Consider the following 18,877-nt stretch of genomic DNA (forward strand, 5'->3'; position numbering starts at 1 on the left):
TGACCACCCCCCCTCCCCAGGAACTTCCATATGCTGCAGATGTGGCCATAAAATAGATAAATAAAATAGTTAATTGTATGTCATGGTAATTTCACCTGAATTGGGGAAAAAAAGAAAAAAAGGCTGTGGTCTTCCCAGCAGAGCTGAGCCAGGCAGGTGCTGGCAGAGGAACACAGAGGACAGGTGAGCAGGGCTGGACCCTGGGAGCCAAGGGTCCCACAAGACCAGACTTGCAAGAGGGAGGCCCCATCTGTATCTGGGTCACACAGTGGGGGCAGGGGGGCCCACCTCCCTTGAGTCCATAAGAACTTAAATGTTAAGTTTCTGGTTTCCAGCATACAGTGGCGAACTGTTTTTCCAAATAAGCGCAGCAATAGACTATTATTTACTGGATCCACATTTAAACATGGAAAGGCTGGATGTGAAGGTATGAAAAAAAGATGTCCCAGCTAAGTGAGCACAAAAAGAAAGCAGAGGCAGTAAAATTAATACCAGATGAAATTGGAAATCATTCAAGGAAGCAACAGGGGTATTTTACATTGATGAAAAGTTTAAGCCTGAGCTTTTACGTACTTGACAACAGAGCTGCACAATCTGTGAGGCACTTAGAAAGATCAGTAGGGATTGATAAACCCATATTGCAGCTAACACTCCTCTCTCAGAAATTGATCAAGTAGACCAAAAGCTTTTCCCTAAAAGAACACTCAAACCCACATTTTTAGAAATTTAAAAACACAGTTCAACACAATATATCAAAATTTGTGTGTTTTGCTAAAGCTTTACTTGGAAAGTCAGAGTTTTAAGATATATACATTTATTTATTAATATATATATATTCTAGCAAAAAGATTAAAGTGGATAAACTGAGCAAGTGAGAAAAAGAACAGCAGCACCATCACAAAAAAAGCAGAAGGAAATTATAAAGCCAGCAAGAAATATACAGAATAGAGGAATAGAGAGAATCCATAAAACCAACATCTATTTTTCAAGAGATTAATTTAAACAGACAAACATTTGGCATGTCTTGGTGAAGAAGAGGTAAGACATAAAGAGAAGGTATAATACAAACTGTTAGGCATGAAAGGGGGATATAATTATAGTTACAATTAAGATTTAAAAAATTAGAAGACTTTGATGTAAAAAACATATATATGCCTTATACTACAGTGTGAAAACAAGTGAAATTGAGTAATCTTCTAGAAATATGCATTACAAATAATGAACTTGGAAAAAGCAGAAATCAAAATGTATCTATTAAATAAATCAGAGTCAAAACTCTTCTCACACAAAATGACTTCTGATCCAGCAAGTTGATGGTTAAGTTTTACCAAAGTTTCAAATAATAAGTCGATTATCTCTCCCTTATGTAAACTGTTCCCCCACGTCCTTCTACAAAGCTAGCTTCACGTTAATATCAGAACCAGACAAGAACATGTAGAAAAGGAAAAGCATTGGCCAGTTTCATGCAGCAGCTTCCTGGCTAAAACGCCTCCTATTTTGCTCCTTAGAGTTTATATTCCTTATTGTGCAGCCCAGTGAGACCTCTTTAAAGCATGTAGGATCACGCCACCACCCATACCCCCTTGCCCCAGCCGCCTCTCCGTCCTGTCCTCTGCCTCACCCCCTTGCTGCTCCTCAAGCTCCCAAGGCACTCCTGCCCCAGGGCCCTTGCACTGGCTGGCCCTCTGCCTGGACCACTCTTCTCCCCACATTCCCATGGCTCTCTTCCCACCTTCATTCTGTCTCTGCTCAAACGCCCTTTGCTCAGAGGCCAGGAAGGCCACTCTGTCTAAGACGGCAGACTCCCGCCACCGTCCTCAGCCTAATGACCTTCTGCATTGTCCATGGCACTGCTGGATGCTATGGTCTGAACTGTGCCTCCTGCCACCCCCTCCCGTGCCCCCCACCACAAAATCATATCGAAGCCCTAACTGCCAAGGTGACGGTATTTGGAGATAGAGCCTTTGGGAGGCAATTAGGTTTAGATGAAGTCATGAGGGTGGTACCCTCATGAGGCCTTAGCGCCCTGCTGAGAAGAGACCCTAGGGAGCATAACTGCATCTCGACCAGATAGCGTTTATATCAAGAACGCAAGAATAATTATTTTTTCTTTTTATGGCCTCAGCTGTAGCATACGGAAGTTCTAGGGCTAGGGGTAGAATCGGAGCTGCAGCTGCTAGCCTACACCACAGCCAGGTGGATCTGAGCCTCATCTGTGACCTATGCCACAGCTGGCAGCAATGCCAGAACCTTAACCCACTGAGTGAGGCCTGGGATCGAACCCACATCCTCACGGACACTCTGTTGGACTCTTAACCGACGGAGCCACAATGGGAACTCCACAGGAATAATTTAACATGAGAAAATTTGCTGATCTAACTGCTCTGGGCTTCACTGTCTCCACTGAAGATGCCTCTGTCGTAATCCCCAGAACCTGTGACTGTGTTAGCTTGTGTGGCCCAAGAAATGCTGCAGGTAGGATTAAGTTAAAGTGCTGCCACTGGCATCTTGGCCCGATTGTCCAGGTGAGCCCAGTGTTATCACAGGATCGCTATGAAAGGAGACAGGAGCCTCAGAAAAGGAAACGGGAGGACGGGAGTCGAGACGGGAGAGAGGAAGAACGGGGAAGGGAGAGAGGTGGCGATTTGAAGACGCCAAACTGCTGGCTTGGAAGGGGAAGGAAGGGGCCAGGAGCCAAGGAACGCGGGCAGCCCGCAGAAGATGGAAAAGACAGGAAAACGGATGCATCCCCAGATCCTCCGCAGGGACTGCAGCTGGGCTGACCCCTCATTCCAGACTTCTGACTTTCAGAAGCGTAAGATAAGAAGTGTGGTAATGAGCGCAGCAACAGGAAGCTAATACCGCAACTTACTTGACCAGATTAAAGGGGGAAAATCGTTTCCACAGATGCCGAGAGAGCATTCCGCACCTGCCAACCACGCGGACACGACCTCAGGGCTACTGGCCAGGCCAAAGCCAGCCACTCACTGTGGAGCACTGATCCTGGGGCCCCGGAGCCCAGTGGGAGCCCCGCGACTCTTGATTCCAACATTTCTAGGCAGGAATCTTGGCCCAGGATGCAGTCTGTAAGTTTGGACAAGTGACATAATTTCTTGCATTACTTTTCTCATGTGTGAAGAATACACCTACATCAAAAGCCATCATGGGGTTAGAATGAGGTGGCCATGCAAACACTCCTAGAACACAGCCTGTACTCAGTAAGTGCTCCAAACAGGGCAGCTTAGCTCCTGGGGCTGCCTGCCCGGGGAAGGTCCCTGCGGGTTTAGGGAGGGACCACATCACACCGCTGTCTTCCCCGTCACCCAGAACTGCCCAGTGCCGGACCCCCAGCTTCATATTCCGTCCAGGGCGGGTGGGGTCTGCACCTCAGGCTGGGACTGTCCCTACTTGCCTCTGCACATGGAGCCCGTGCCTTTTCCCACTGGCTGAGGTCCCTCCACAACCCAGCCACCTCCTCAGGCCTCGGGCCACCTGCAGATTTGATGCCGGCCTCTTGTCCAGCGTCAGCAGGACGCATGGATTTCCCCTCCCTCGCCCGTGTGGCTGTTTGCCATTTTCTCCAGCTTGCCTTTGAAGGTCCTCGTGCCTGGAACAATCTGACAATGACACTAATAATGTGCACTGGTTGGGGTCACGGCCTAGGGCAGGCCCTGTCCATCTGTTATTTGTAAGCTCACAGCAACCCAGCAGTGGAGCCACGGTGGCCGGGGGAAAAAGATCACAGGGGCTTCGGTGACACCCAGGCCCACGGTCAGGGTTTGCACAGCTCAGCAGCCAGTTCACTCCCATCAAGAGGAAGGAGGACCTTAGGAAAGTCTGTGCTTCGGGCCTACGACCAGGTCAGCTCTCCCCAAACCTGCAGAGACCAGCTGATGAACACCCATCACTCCATGGGCCTAATGTTTATGGTCAGAAAAATCAACCCGGAAAGGGGGTTCCTGCCGTTCTCAACACTTCTCTTACCTCCTCTTTCATTCATCAGTAGATTTTACTGATTTTTCACTTGGAGGTATTTAGAAACCCAGCTGATTGATTATAGGAAATCGAATCCACTCAGGGAGAAAACCAAGCCCTGTCTCCTGGCTGGCCAGGCTCAGAATGGGTTCAGCGATAACGTACTCTACCTCAATTAAAAACCGCACCTTTTCTGTAGGAAAAAAACGACGAACACCGAGGGGTCCTGAAGTCTCCATACTAAAATCTTAGCTTTGGTCCCAGTGGTCAGCCCGTTAACCACGGCATGGAGCTCAATGTACAGGTGACCGCAGCAGCCGTGTGCTTCCAAACGGGGGACCCCCCACGTGGAGTCTACCTTTCTAAACCATCCCTTCTCCCCCTCCTGCACCTCACGCTGCCGTGGCAGCTAAAACATCATTCATTTAACGGCGGCAAGGCACACTCATCTTGGATTTTTTCTTCTTAATAATTAAAAAAAAAAAAAACAGGAAAAAACACTCATTATAAAATATAGCCACATTAAAGAAATTTGGAAAATGGCAAAAAGAAAATTTAAAAAACCCCATAATCTGAGCAAACGGAACCAGTTAACGGTTTAAGGCAAATGTCCACACGGTGGTCCTTGCAAATGTCCAGCTGAGGGCCACCCACGTGGTGACAGGCCCCATCCCTTCCCAGCAGGGGCAGCCTCCTGTCTGGGATGCGCACGTGTGTGTGTGTGTGTGTGTGTGTGTGTGTGTGTGTGTGTGCACGCGCGAGCGCGTCTTTCCTCTCATTTTTGTCGTTGATGCTCCTATTCATTTTTCACTTGCGGTCTTATCCTTCTGCACTTCCTTCCGGGCAAAGTTCTTTACGAGATGAGTCTTTCATTACACGTGTTCTCAGATGCCATGCATGCAGGAGGAAACGAATAAACAGCAAATGGAAACTGCCCGCCTGCCTGGGGGTAGGTGGCCCGTGTGCGGGCAGACGGGCTTCACCCCCCCACCAAGGCCCATACCTCCCCAGAATTAGTCACGCCTCACTGCTTCAAACAGCGTTGCTGAAAAATCCTGCAGTGCGAGATCCACCCCTCCCCCCAAGTGTGTGCAAATACATCCTTGCAGCCCAGGATTTCAGGGTGGGCCCCGGGGGAATAAGAGTGAAACCACAGATGAAGAAGAGTCCTAGCAGTGATCTCTCATGAGTGCCACATTCCTCGGAGCCACCTGTCAATGGGAGCCTCAGTTTCCCCATCTGTAAATAGGGGACATCTCAAAGGCGTCTCTAAAGCTCCCCAGTCACCACAGCCCTCTGGTGGGAGCTGTGACTGAGTGATACTCACCCCTGCTGGGCCCTGCCCTGGACACCAGGACCCACGCAGACCTGAGGACGAAGGAAGCGTCAGCCTCTCATTCCAGGATCTGCCACGTGTCCAGCCCTGACCTCCCTACCCCGGTTCAGGAAACGGGGCTTAGGGCCGATGTATTTGGGCGGCAAACACAAATGAGCTTCTGCCAGAGCTGGGCGCTGCCCCAGGATGCGCCAGAGCAGCCGAGGGAGGCAGACAGGACAGCCCCACACTGTCCTGGGGCCTGCCCTTCCCCCTGTGCCCCTGTGCCCAGGCCCCTGAGCAGATCTGCCTGGTTCCCCGGACCAGAACCTGGACCCGGCCTGCACCTGTGACCCTCCTAGAAGCCACCGACTCTCCCACTCCTACCTGTGACTGTGCCATTTTCCTCGGGGACTCGCACTTGTCCCCTGCACCTGGCTCTGGGGGCCTGAGTTCACGATTCCTAAGAATGCCCTGACTCTGAGCTGCCCTCTGCTGCTGAGAGCCGACAGCCTGGGAACAGTCCCACACTGTGGGGCATCTGTTTGGACACTCTTCTCTCCAAACTGTCCCTCCTGCCCTTGGGGGCAGTGTCCCAGCAGCCACCACACTCTGCCCCTCTGGCTGTAACTGATCAGCCCGAGGGGAAACATGTGGCCTAGGTTGAGAGTGCCAGAAAAACACTGAATGCCCATCTAAGTTTGAACTTCAGATAAATAACGGGTCATTTTTTAGTGGAATATGCCCCTACACGATGTTTAGGCATCCTTTATTTTCACTGGCTAAATCTGACTGCTCCACCCAAGGCAGACCCAGCCAGGGCTCTCTGGCAGGACTTTGAACCTGGAGTTCACCAAGACTAGAAGGTAACACCTTGGGTGAGAATGAGGCGCCTAGATCCCACCAGGTAGAAGAGGAGAGCAAGGAGCTTGGCAAAGCAGAGAATGAAGCTGAGCGAGGCAAGAGGCAGCCACTTTCTTCGTGTCATGATGTGGACATTTCCCAGAACTGGCCCGTAACTGGCCTCAGTGCTCCAAGATGCCCTGGGGTTCTTATAATTAACACCCTCTTCAGGTGAGGGGTCTTGCCAGCAGGTTTTAGGTATGACCCCTCCCTTGGGACCAGGGCAGACTCTAGCTGGTGTGAATGAGCTTCTGGTTTTTGTTTGCTGCTTTCCACCCCAAACACCGCGATGGTGCCCTCCGTGTCCCAGGCAACAGTCTAGACCTCTCTCCCCCCTCACCACGCCCCCGCATCCAGGTCCTGTTGGTTCCATCTCCCAAGCCTGTGTCCGCGGACCTTCTCCCCATCCCAGCACAGCCACCCTGATTCTGGCCATCGGCCTTTCTGGCCTCGATCACTACACTGGCTCCCTGTTTGTCTTGCTTCCAGCATTCTCTACCGTCCAGCCAAAGCACTGTCCTCAGACATAACTCTGACTTGCTCCCCAAACTCCCCCACTTGAAACTCTTCCAGGCTCTGCCCTCCAGGGGCAGAGGTTCCTCCTTAACCTCTTACCTTGTTGTTCCCCCATTACAGGCTCTGGCCATCCTGGCCTGCTCTCTTGTCCCCCTGCAGACTCCCCCTCGCTGCAGGGCCTTTACTCGTGCTGCCCCTCCTGCTCTCTTCACCCGGCTCTCTCTCACCACTCTGGGACCCATCTGGGGTCATCAGCCTGCCACAACTCCTTCCACCTACTTCCCAGCAGGTGTGCTAAGCACCTCCCCAGCACTGTGCTTCCCGGCCTGTGGCCCCTGAACCACCAGCAGCAGCAGCACCTGAGAACATGCTAGAAACGTGCATTCTCAGGAACATCCCCATTCTCGGGTCCCAGACTTCCTAAATCAGAAATTCTGGCGTGGGGTCTAGTAAACAGTGTTTTAACAACCGCTCCAGGTGGGTCTGGTGCTCACCAATGCTGGGGAACCACTGCTATGCTGCAATTGTATATTTCTTTGAAACAAATCGTTTGAGAAGCTGAGAGGATTAGATCAGAAAGGCCACAGCATCTTCATCAGCACAGACTCTTGGATGGAAGAAAGCAGAGGAAAGAGGAAACTAGAAGGCAGGATGGGAGGAACACAGGCAGCAGCCACAATCCTGCAACAGCACACTCGGTCTTTCCGACCCTGAGTGCTTCCAGACACAGCCACCCCCATTTTGACATTTCCCTGGGTCTCCCCTCTGCTTGCTGTACGGCTGGGCAGAGGACAGCACAGGACTCGGCCTCTGGCATCACTGGTTGAGAAGCAGCAGCAGGACTTGCCCTGCTACCAGTGGCCCCACACGCCTGGATATTGAGAGAGGCCCAGGGAGCTCTGTGCCTACACAAATGGCCAGAGACGGTGCAGGAGCCTGGCAGCAGAACGAGACTAAGGCGCTGCTGTGCCCACCTCCTAAGGCTGCTTCAGACCATGTACTCTGGCATGTCCTCCATCTGAGGCAGAAAGAAGGGCTCCAAGATAAACATCATCCTTTTAGTTCCTGGTGGCACAAAACACACGGACCACGGACCCTGACTGGGTGGCCCATGGAATTCTGCATGTCCTGTTTCCAGTCTCCACTCCCCAAGCCTAATTCTGAGTCTATGAATCTCCAGTTGCCAGGTCTGAGCCATCACCTATGTACCTAAGGGGAATGGGCAGAGATGTGCAGGAAAACCCAAGAAATGAATCACCTACAGGGGAGGGAAGGGGCTGGCCTCCGGTGCAGAAGCGTCTGGAAGGGATCGTCCAATGGGCTGCCCCCAGCACCCCTCCCTCATGGGCTGAGAAGGCAATGAGAGGACAGGCTCAGGCCCACTTTCCCAAAGAGAGGAAGCAGGAGGATGTGGGAGAAATCATTAGCTACTGAGTGGCAGCAAATGGACTCTTCTGCAGAAGAAACTGCAGCCATCTTCAAGCAGTTGTGGTCCATGCGGGGGTTGGCAAAAGAATGTTTAGACTCATAGTGGGGTAAAAAGAAAGATAAGTTTTTTGAGACAAGAGATGCTGCTAGCGCAGCAGGACAGCTCCCTGAAGATCAGGGAGAGCAACCCCGGGTGCGTGGTCATGTCTCTTTTAGTCCAGAGACCAAGGAGAGAGAGGAGAGGTCTCAGGATACACCTGCTGACCTGCCATTTGGCTGGGGAAGGACGGGCTCTTCCAACACACTTGCTGGTTGGTTGGGGGTATATACTGCCCCATAGGGGCGGGTGAGGAGTGGGACTTAGACCTTTCCTAGTCGGGGAAAGAAGGAGCAGGCCAGGTTGCTTAGGGAGGGGGCGCTCAGGAACTTTGTAACAGTTACAGTGAAAGAGGTGGAGGATAAGGGTCTGGTAATTCTTATCTCCGCCAGAGGCTTTTTGAGTTTTATCTCCTTGGAGAGGCCTTGAAGTCTCACACAAACTGGCAGAGAAAAGGATCTGGTCCAGCCACAGCCACAGCCCCACCCCCACAGAAGACGAGACCCTCAAGGCAGAGCTCCAGGTCAAGTGGGTCTCCTTCAAAAGGAAGCGGCTCAGGGAGTTCCCGTCGTGGCTCAGTGGTTAACGAATCCGACTAGGGACCATGAGGTTGCGGGTTCAATCCCTGGCCTTGCTCAGTGGGTTAAGGATCCAGCGTTGCTGTGAGCTGTGGTGTAGGTTGCAGATGTGGCTCGGATCCCACGTTGCTGTGGCTCTGGGGTAGGCCGGTGGCTACGGCTCCGATTCGACCCCTGGCCTGGGAACCTTCATGTGCCCTCCCTTTCACTTTCACCTGAGTTGTTAAAGACCTGAAAGCTCTTTCGCAGTTTCAAAGCCTGTATCTCACCCAGTCCTCGCCAACATCTTGGGAAGATACAAGATTTCAATACATCCCATAATTGATGAGAAAAGCTGTGGCGCAGAGAAATCAGTCCCTGGCTGAAGAAGGAAAGGAGCAGAGGAGGGAACTTCTCTTCGGATGCACGGCCCAATTCTCACTCACGTGCCCAAGCTCCTCACTCAACCGCAAAGCTAACAAAACAACCAGAAAACCACGTCTAGAGAAGGCGCTGGTCCAAGCAGAGAGACGGCTACAGAAGCTTTCTTAAGAGTCAACACCCTCGCATGGGGAAAGGATATTACGCAGGGCTGGTCCTCGGGTATTTTCTGGGTGGGTTTCATGCTGCTTCCCACCCAAAGGACTTTCCCAATCGTGGACTTGCTGAGGGAAGTGCACACTTCTCTCCCTACCCTAGACCACAGCTCACTGCCCACGCCTCCCCCCAGCTCAGGGCAGGCAGTTGATCTAAGGGGAGCCCGTTCACAGGCTGGTTGGTAATTTAGGACCTACAAAGTCCACTGGATAAGATGAGCTGGGCCAGTCTGTTGCCTTTCTCAAAAACTAAGATTGGGACAGTTGGCTGTGGGGGTTAATCACGAGTTTGTGTGGAGGGGCCACTGAGAGCTTGTGACAGTCATGTGATGTGCAGCTGGTCATGGATGGAGACCGGGAACCCGGGGCAGGTGCAAAAAGAGATGGAGGGGATCCTGGGAAAGACCACGTGGCTGTCCCGCCACCGTCCTCCCTCCTCAGAGAACCACTCTACCTAGAAAGCTGGATTCCGGAGCCATCCCCCACGCACTTAGAGGAGACCCTCCTTCACTGAAGCTACCGCGGATGAGTTTTATTTGAGTTATTTAAAAGCAGAGAAAAGGAAGTGCAAACTTTCCACAACTGTGGAAACCAAAGACCACAACAATCAAGGACCTTGAACGCAGGCTGCCCGGTGACCCCCCAGGGCCCCATCACAACCTTCCCGGTGACGGCCTTTGAGTCACAGAACGCAAGAAGGCAAGGTACACTCCCCATCTTTAAACGAAACACAAATTAGTCTGTTTCTAAAGACAAGTCCATGGAAAGACCTGAACGGCTCTGGGCACGTCATTAGCATTTCAAGGAAGCATCACCTGAAGCACTGCCTATGAAAGAGTAAGAAGACTTGATTTTGTAAATGTGAGAGGCTAAATACCACAGCCATTCCTAGGTGGGTCCTCACTGAAATTCAGGAATAACAAAAGTCTAGCTGAGGACCTAGCCCGCAAGAGCAATTGCTGAAGAAGAGGATATGTGTGCCAAGCCCAAAAGCAATTTTGTTTCAGCTTTCTCGCTTGGCCAGAGGATCTGGCATGTGCAAGTGTTGATTCAATTTGGCTCTCTTGTTAAGACGTAAGACTTGGAAAAATTAAACATATTTGTGAAATCTAAGCACACTTCTATCTCTTAACATCCACATCGCAGTATTCTTGCTTTAATTTTCAGTTAATAATAACAGCTAACCTTTATTAAGAGCTTAGTACGTGCAAGGAACTTTTAACTCATAATCACATTTCATCTCCACAGTAACCCTACAGGACAAGTGTATTATTTACGAAACTAAACTAATTCGTATTTAAGGACCTCCCAGGAACTTGCCCAGGACACGCAGCCAGGAAGTGGCACAGCCAGGAAGTGGCAACGCCAGGCCTCTGCCTCAGAGGCCCATTCTCTCTCGCCCTTTCAGCCATCTCACCCCAGGGAAGGTTGGCTAAGGAAACAGATGATTGCTTATTTGTTTGAGGTGCAGACAAGGACGATAACTCAGGAATTTGTAATTGCTCATCCCTGCTGGGGGCATTAGCTGGACATGAGCCGTGACACGTGAGTCATGACACTTGCTTCCTGCTGCGCTATTACCTATGCACAGTGGCACTTACTCGCTTGCTGCTTGCTTTAGAAAATGCTGGAAAAAGATGGTCCTCGCTGCATCCAGCTGCTGCCCCCTGCCCACGGCTCAACCAGGAATCCAGGGCCCTCACCTGACATCCTTGGTGGGCACTCCCTGGCTTCGGTTCTCCACCTGTAGGGGGAGCTGTGGCCCCGGCGTATTTTTTAGGGACATTAATCTCTCACAGGCAACTCCTCCGACGACGCCTTCTGGAAACACTGACTGCGGATCTACGGATCTACGGGGCAACAGCAGGTGCTCAGCAACCCTTGATGGAATGCATCCTCAGGGTCTCAGAGTCCCCTGTCCCCCAGAGGCAGGAACAGTCCCGAGAGCCTCTTTTGTCCCTACTCTTCATGTGCTGTGGGAGGCCAGGGCCACACGCTGGGAACTACACAGATTCTAGTGACATGGTGGAGGGGCTTGCCCAGGCGCTGCCCCCTCTGCTGGGCAAGTCACTTCCCCTCTTGTGTGTGTCAGCTTCCTTACTTTTCCCCCCCCAGCAGGGCCTGGGGGAGGCGGGGAGGGTTCGGCTCTGCCTCCGTGAGCCAGACACCGTCCTGCTTACTCCTGGGATGCGGGGCAAGCCCAGGGCTGCCTCCTCCAATGCTTCCATCCCACTTCTGGGGATGACAAGGCCTTCATCTTCACCATGACATTTGGAGCGACAATTGTCACCCTGGTGCTTAGAAAATGCAGGAGGGGAAGCACTTTTCATCTATTAAAAAAAAAATCTCCATTCCCCACATGTCCCTTCCCCTCTCTGTACGTCTGAAAGGATTCTCTCACTGCCCAGACACCCCCTGGCACTTTCCCGCCCTTTCTCATGCTGTCACCTTCCACCCTAAGGAGTCAGCATGAAGCTCCCCAGGAAGCCCCCACCCCTGGAAGCCTCTCTACCTGGAACTCACACATCCTCCTGTGTGCTCCCAGCAGGGCACTTTATTACTCCGACTTGTATTTGAACCATTCATTCACTGATTCATTCATCGAACACACCCCAGCCCTTCTCTGCAAGGGAATACGCCTACACAGCTCCCTAAACTCTCTCAGTTTATATTCCTGTTTATATCTCCAAGCTACACAGAATTTCACTTTAAAAAAAAAAAAAGTATTAATATTGTTATCCTTTCCATGGAATACCTGTTAAAAGTACACACCCGTGGAGTTCCCGTCATGGCTCAGTGGAAACAAATCCAACCAGTATCCATGAGGATGAGGGTTCGATCCTAGTGGGCCAGGGATCTGGCGTTGCCGTGAGCTGTGGTGTAGGCCACAGACGCAGCTCAGATCAGGCTGCAGCTCTGACGGACCTCTGGCCTGGGAACTTCCATATGCTGCAGGTGCGGCCTTAAGCATATATATATACACACACAGAGCACACGTATGTGGTGCAAATGAGGTTTTGAGTGGCATGTGATTGCGGAAGGGCACCTGGAGATCTCTTTTTGCCCACCTGGTGCCCTAACGCACAGAAAGGTCTAGATGGCTCCTTCAGCAGAAACAGGCTGGGACAACGTCTCAAGCGCCGCCACTGCCTGGGGTAAAGCCGAGTGGTCTTCCCGTCACCGAAATGACTGAAACAAAAGGACCACCACTCCTCATCCCTCCCCTCTAGAAACTACAGAAACGGAGGGTTTCTCCTTAGATTTCTCCCCCATCCAAGGACCTCCCCTCCCACGGAACCTGAAGCTAGAGGGGCATGGCTCACAGGAAAGCTCTGGGGCCCCCCACCGCCAACTGCTCCCCTCTGTCTTTTGCATCCACCTTCCACCTTCCCCACCGCCCCTGCCCTCCCCCAGCCTCCCCCCGCTCCAAGCAACCTCTGCCCCCTCCAAGCAACCTCTGCCCAGCCACCCAGTATTTTCCTCCTTGAACACAACCCCCAACCACTGATGAACACTGAAACCTCAAAACGGACGCAAATAAGGCCATGCGATCACTCTTACCTCTAAAAGGTCGGCAGGGGGTTGATGGCAAAGTCAGGCACCTGCTAGAACTCAGCAGTGGTGGAGGGGTTCCAGGTGCGGGGGTGTACGGCAGCTGCATGGACCTCGTGTCCCTGGGGCAGCAGGTCAGGTCCCTGTTCCCCTAGAAGTCAGAGCATCCGGGTTCCCCACTGCACTCCACTGTTAGGGGTCACAGCCCCTCTCCGTCTGCCAAGGCTGGGCTCCTCCAGCCCCACCAGAGAGCACGCCCCTCCGGGGTGCAAAGCGCCCTGTGTCCGCATGCAGAGTAGGGGTAAAGGGGTGCTGTTGGGATGCAGAGGGCAGGATGGGATAAGAACTGGGGTGGGGGGAGGCGGGAGAGAGGCTGTGCCTGGCCCACCTCTCGTTCAGTCCAGGCCTCTCCCAGGTCCCACTAGGAGCCTGCAGGAAGCATCTGCTTAAGGAAAAGACACCTGATTTCCCCAGGGAGATGGAAGGAGGCCGTGAGGCAGCCAGGTCCTAGCTCCAGGAAAGGGCGCGTGCTCCCTCGGGGTCCTCACTCCCCTTCGGCGACAGACTGTACATCCTAAGGTCAGGGCCACGCCCTCCCAGTTCGAGGCAGTATCCAGCACAGCGTGGTGATGAGTAAATTTCTTACTAAATTTTTGATTGAATGAAAAAAAAAAAAAAAGTGCATGAAGGAATAAGTGAAGGAAGCTCTCTGGGTCCAAGACTGGTATATGTTTAGATTCTACTTACAGAGAACCTTCTTATTTATCACAACCAACGTTGTGGGTATTTAAAAAAAAAAAAAAAGAGGCACTTAATTCATTCACCTACGAAGCTTTTACTTGGCGCCTAGTATATGCCGTTTGTCCTGGGGAGCTTGCTGGCCCTGAGGGATCTCCGCATCCGGGAACATTCTTCAACTCTCCTGATGTTCTGAAACTCAATTCCTAGAGTCCCAACAGTCATATAAGCAGGAGGAGGAAAAAGCCCGTCCTTTTAACTGAGCACCCTTGTAGGAGTTTCCCTCTATAATAAAACATTCAGGAATGACCAGATGTCAACAGATTCCTCTTTTCAAACACCCCTTTGAACAGCCAAACCTGGGCCACATCTCCCTGTCTGTCTAAACAGGTAATTATTCTTTGTGTATTAAAGCCTCATGGCTCTGACCTATCCAGTGCACGAAAAACAGTTTAACCTTTAAACCAAGTCATGTACACCATTTTACTCCTAGGAAGATGAATTTACGTTACTCCGTCAAATCAGTATCAACCTGACCTTTAAACACATCAGTGTTTCTTGGAAAAATATTATGGCTGGGATGCCTACCGAGGTAAACAATATTAGCTGCTCCTACCCAGCACTGAGCCCTGCTGTGCGGAGGCCTATCAGAATACGGGGGTGGAAGCCAGCAGGGCCCAGAGCTCTTCCGACAAACTCCACAGGACACGAAGAACAATGCAAATGCGCCAGAGTTGGCAGCTATATTTCGATATTACTGTTCCAGAGATAACGGCTAAGGTGGCTCATTTCCCACCACCTACCATTCCAAATTATTTCAAATTCTGAAGGGACCCTATTTATTCCACTGGTAGCTAGCAGTTTACTTAGCTGAAGATCATTATATTTATGTGTCTGTGAAATCCTCACAATAATTACACATTTGAGCTGTCTCGGATGTGCTATACGTGCTCTCATGAGTCATATACTTGGAAGGATATTATCACATTTTGTAGCAACCTTCGCAACGGACGTATAAAGCGCCCAACTGGATGTGAACTTTGAGTCTCATGGTTTTCTTACATATCAGATTTATCAAACAGCAGGACAGCCAGCATTCCCAGGCAAATGCTTACAGAATGCTAGGAAATTGTCTTAATTTCTCCTTTCTCCCGATCGCTTCAGTGCAACAGCCCTGGAAGATATTGTATTGGGCAGCAGGGAGAACAAACCTAGCTGAGATCTAAAATTACTTTAGGAGCTTAGCAGAAAGTTCCATAATGGGAAATATTTATGAAACGGTGTGCTTCTTTCCCAACCGTACAGTCATCGAAGGGTTAGGAGGCGGTGGCTGAAACGTCCAGAATTCTCAAGCCCGCGTCCCTCCCTAGGTTGAATTCTCAGGACAACATTTGTGAGGCTGCTTGGTTTATCTGAGCGGTTGACGTTATGGTTTTAAGGCCAGAGATTATTGGAGGGAACTGACCCCCTGCTGGTGGTACCCATTTCCGCCTTCCACACATTTATTTCAGAAGAATCCACTATTATTATAAACAGGGGGAGTCTTAGAACATCTCTAACCTCCATGGCAAAAAACCATGATAGGAGAGCAGTTCCCCTCCTGAGCAGTGATTCTAAGAGAAGATGGCAATTCATGCTCCAGAGAACATTACAGAACCACTGAGCATCTATGGGATGTACCAGGGCACGTAATTTGTGTGATCATTGCATTTACATGTGACCCCCCCCCCGCCGCAAGTAGATGGCCAACCCCATAAGCATATGTAAGCGAGACTGTACCTGCTTATACTCCCCTTCACATCCTCGGCACCTAGTACAGTGCCTGGCACAGAGGAGGTGCTTGATAAATACTTATTAGACATTGAGATATATTTCAGTTATGGTCCAGGGGCTTATCTGGACCAGCTCTGTGCCTCTTGCCTTTAACAGGTAGGATGACTCTCTGATACTCACCGTCTGAACCTGAGAAGTCATGTGACTAACACATAACTGAAGCCAGAGTCTCCAGACCATCGGGTTCTATCACAATCTATTCATTAAATAATGATTTAATGAGCACCTGCTATGTGCCAGGAATGATGCTAGGAACAGTTCCTAAGGATTCAGCCCACACAGACCGTTAGCAGGCACTCCCAAGAAAGGAGAGCCCCAGAGAAGGAAGAGCCATCCTCAAACAGGCACAACTGAGCCAGGACAACGTGCTCCCTGTCGCTACTGTATCCCAGCGCCGGAGGCTGGTGGCTTAGGAGGGACTTCGAGGGATGGAGACGTCCTCCACCTCCTTTGTGACGGTGGTTTCGAAACCACACACTTGTCCACGTTCACCAAACTGTACACTTTGAGAGGGGATGTTTCCCTTGATGTAAGTGATACCTTAAACTGACTTTAAAAACTCAAACAGAAACTTCAGAGGCTGAAAACAACACCCACTGGTCATAGTCATGGATACTTTGGACTGGGGATCTGGGCTGACACAGCAGGAAAGCTGATCCCGGGGCCTCGGCTGGGATGAGCCACACTCCGGACGCATCTGAAATAACTGAGGGCTGAGGTCACCAGGAGGCCCCTGCTCCCACATGCCTGGGCTCTGGGCTGCAGTGACTGGAAGAATGACACCTGGGGGGGGCCCTCTACGGCAGCCTCTCCATTCAGCACTTCCTGCTGTACGCCAGGCACTGCTGTGGACACTGGGGATACAGCAGTTAACAAAACAGACAAATATCCTTGCCCCGTTGGAGCTGCCAGATGGAAGCTAGACAATAAATAATAAACATTATAAATAAGTAAATCGATGGTATGTTGGAGGTAATACAGTGCATGGAATTAAAACTTAAGCCGGGTGGGGGGACGGAGAAGCAGAGGAGACAACAGCCTATGTAAATGGTGCCTCCTGGAGGTGTACACTCAAGGGTCCTGACAGCTTGCTTTGCCAATGCCACGGTGTAAAAGGGCGTCTTGCTGCGGTTTTATTTATTTACTTATTTGTCTTTTTAGGGCCACCCCCGTGGCATATGGAAGTTCCCAGGCTAGGGACTGAATCAGAGCTGCAGCTGCCAACCTACCCCACAGCCACAGCTGTGTCAGATCTTTAACCCACTGAGCAAGGCCAGGGATCGAACCCATGTCCTCAAGGATACCCTTCCGCTAAGCCACCACAGGAACTCCTCCTGCTGCAGTTTCAATTGCTTCTCCCTGGAGAGTGGAGAGCTGGGCATCTCTTCAGATGTGTGGCAGACACTCCTCGGCCTCTGTGCAGTGGCCTCAGAGGCCCAACCAGTCAAAGGTGAGCGGGAGGGTCCTCCCCACTTCCAGGTCCCCTCCTGAATACCTCTTTTCTTCTTCCCGCTGCCCAGTTCCTGGGGCAGCTGCAGAAGTCCCATAGCCAAGACGGGCAGGGCTTCCAGCAGCCTGGCCCCTGGGGTGCTGTGAGGAGCAGAGCCTTGGCCCCCAGCCCTCACCCGCCTAGAGAGTCTCACCTCGAGGCCCCTACTGACAGCAGCAAGCCCGGCCCCACTAAGACACTTTTCTTGCTCACGGAGTGCCTCTTCCGCGCAGGGCCGGCTCGGACCCCCTGCCAGACTTAGGATGCGGTCATTTCTTCCCTCTTCTTTATCTGCAGGACTCCTTTACGACCTTGCCCTTCCAAGGGCGGTCTGTGGACCGGCAGCATAGGCTTCACCTGGGACCTTGTTAAAAACGGAGACTCTCAGACCGCACCCCCACCTGCTCAACCACAACCTGCATTTTCAAAAGATTTCCCGGTGATTTTTATGCACAGTAACGTCCTGTCACTGGCAAAGCCCATGAACAAGTCCAGGAAATAAAAATAGAACCTGGTAAGGAGACCGGCTAGGAACCATGAGGTTGCAGGTTCGAACCCTGGCCTTGCTCAGTGGGTTAAGGATCTGGCGTTGCCATGAGCTGTGCTGTAAGTTGCAGACTCAGCTCAGATCCCGTGTTGCTGTGGCTCTGGCATGGGTCGGTGGCTACAGCTCCAATTAGACCGCTAGCCTGGGAACCTCCATATGCCGAGGGAGTGGCCCTAGAAAAGGCAAAGAGACAAAAAAAAAAAAAAAAAAAAAAAATCCAAGTTCTACTTTGGAGTTCCCGTCGTGGCGCAGTGGTTAACGAATCCGACTAGGAACCATGAGGTTGCGGTTCGGTCCCTGCCCTTGCTCAGTGGGTTAACGATCCGGCGCTGCCGTGAGCTGTGGTGTAGGTTGCAGACGCGGCTTGGATCCCGAGTTGCTGTGGCTCTGGTGTAGGCTGGAAGCTACAGCTCCGATTGGACCCCTAGCCTGGGAACCTCCATATGCCACAGGAGCGGCCCAAGAAACAGCAAAAAGACCAAAAAAAAAAAAAAAAAAAAAAATAGAACCTGGGATAACAAAATAAAGCCTAACCTTTTTTCTTTTCCTCTGTGCTTAGTCTGGTTTCTCTCGCTCAGGGCGGGTCCGGTGCCGAAACCTGGAACTCAGCGCTTCAGGGGCGCTTAAGACCCGCCGGGGCCCCGGGGATGAGCGCGCACCGCTGTTCAAGATGGCGGCCGCAGGCCGTGTGCAGACAGGCCACGCCCAGCACTGGGCCGGGAGCACAGATGCCCCGCCCCCGAGAGCCCCGCCCCCGGGGAGTCCCGCCCCCTTCCCCAGGGCTGTGCGCGCACCGTTGTTCAAGATGGCGGCCGCAGGCCGTGTGCAGACAGGCCACGCCCAGCACTGGACCGGGAGCACAGATGCCCCGCCCCCGAGAGCCCCGCCCCCTGGGAGTCCCGCCCCCTTCCCTTCCCACTGTCGAGATCCCCACACAGCAGCCCCCACCCACCAGCTGGTGGGGCCCGCTGCGTGCTCTAGAGCCAAGCTGGCACCTCTTCCTTCTCTGAGCAAACAAAGCTTCCCTTTGCCTGTGAACCAAACTTGGTCTCATTCTATTGTCTCAAATGACACAAGCAGAAGGACATTTGTTTGACCAACTCAGAAGGGTCGGAAACAGTTTGAGAAACACTACTTCGCATATTCTGCAATATTTCTTTATCTTTTACGTGCACTGAATTTATTTTCTTCCAGTCTGTTGCTCTCTCCCCAATTTTTTGGCCCTAGCATTTCATGTTCGGATTTTTTTGTAATGTTTAACGTGGCAGCATTTACCAAAATTTTGTTTTATGGTGTGTATGTCCTCTTTGTCTTCTAAGAAATAATTTTCC

General features: G+C 51.6%; 1 long non-coding RNA gene across 11 annotated transcripts in view; it reads right to left on the bottom strand.

The window, feature by feature from the left end:
• LOC102160613 (uncharacterized) overlaps positions 1-18,236 on the bottom strand; it is a 113,402-nt gene extending 95,166 nt beyond the window's left edge. For 7 of the 11 annotated variants that reach the window (XR_307885.4, XR_014827724.1, XR_014827726.1 and 4 more), the window contains exons 1-3: positions 18,081-18,236; positions 17,154-17,363; positions 12,949-13,090 (exon numbers count right to left, since the gene is read on the bottom strand). This is a non-coding gene — a long non-coding RNA (uncharacterized LOC102160613). Of the gene's footprint in view, positions 1-10,988; positions 11,238-12,948; positions 13,091-17,153; positions 17,364-18,080 lie in introns of all 11 variants that reach the window. The other 4 variants (XR_014827723.1, XR_014827727.1, XR_014827729.1 and 1 more) reach the window with 2 other exon arrangements.
• Positions 18,237-18,877: the final 641 nt, after the last annotated feature.

The sequence above is a fragment of the Sus scrofa genome, chromosome 14 (genome assembly GCF_054392235.1).
Source record: "Sus scrofa isolate SSC_HxYL_T2T_F1_AM1 chromosome 14, Sscrofa_HxYL_maternal_Yorkshire_Landrace_v2.0, whole genome shotgun sequence".
NCBI lineage: Eukaryota > Metazoa > Chordata > Mammalia > Artiodactyla > Suidae > Sus > Sus scrofa.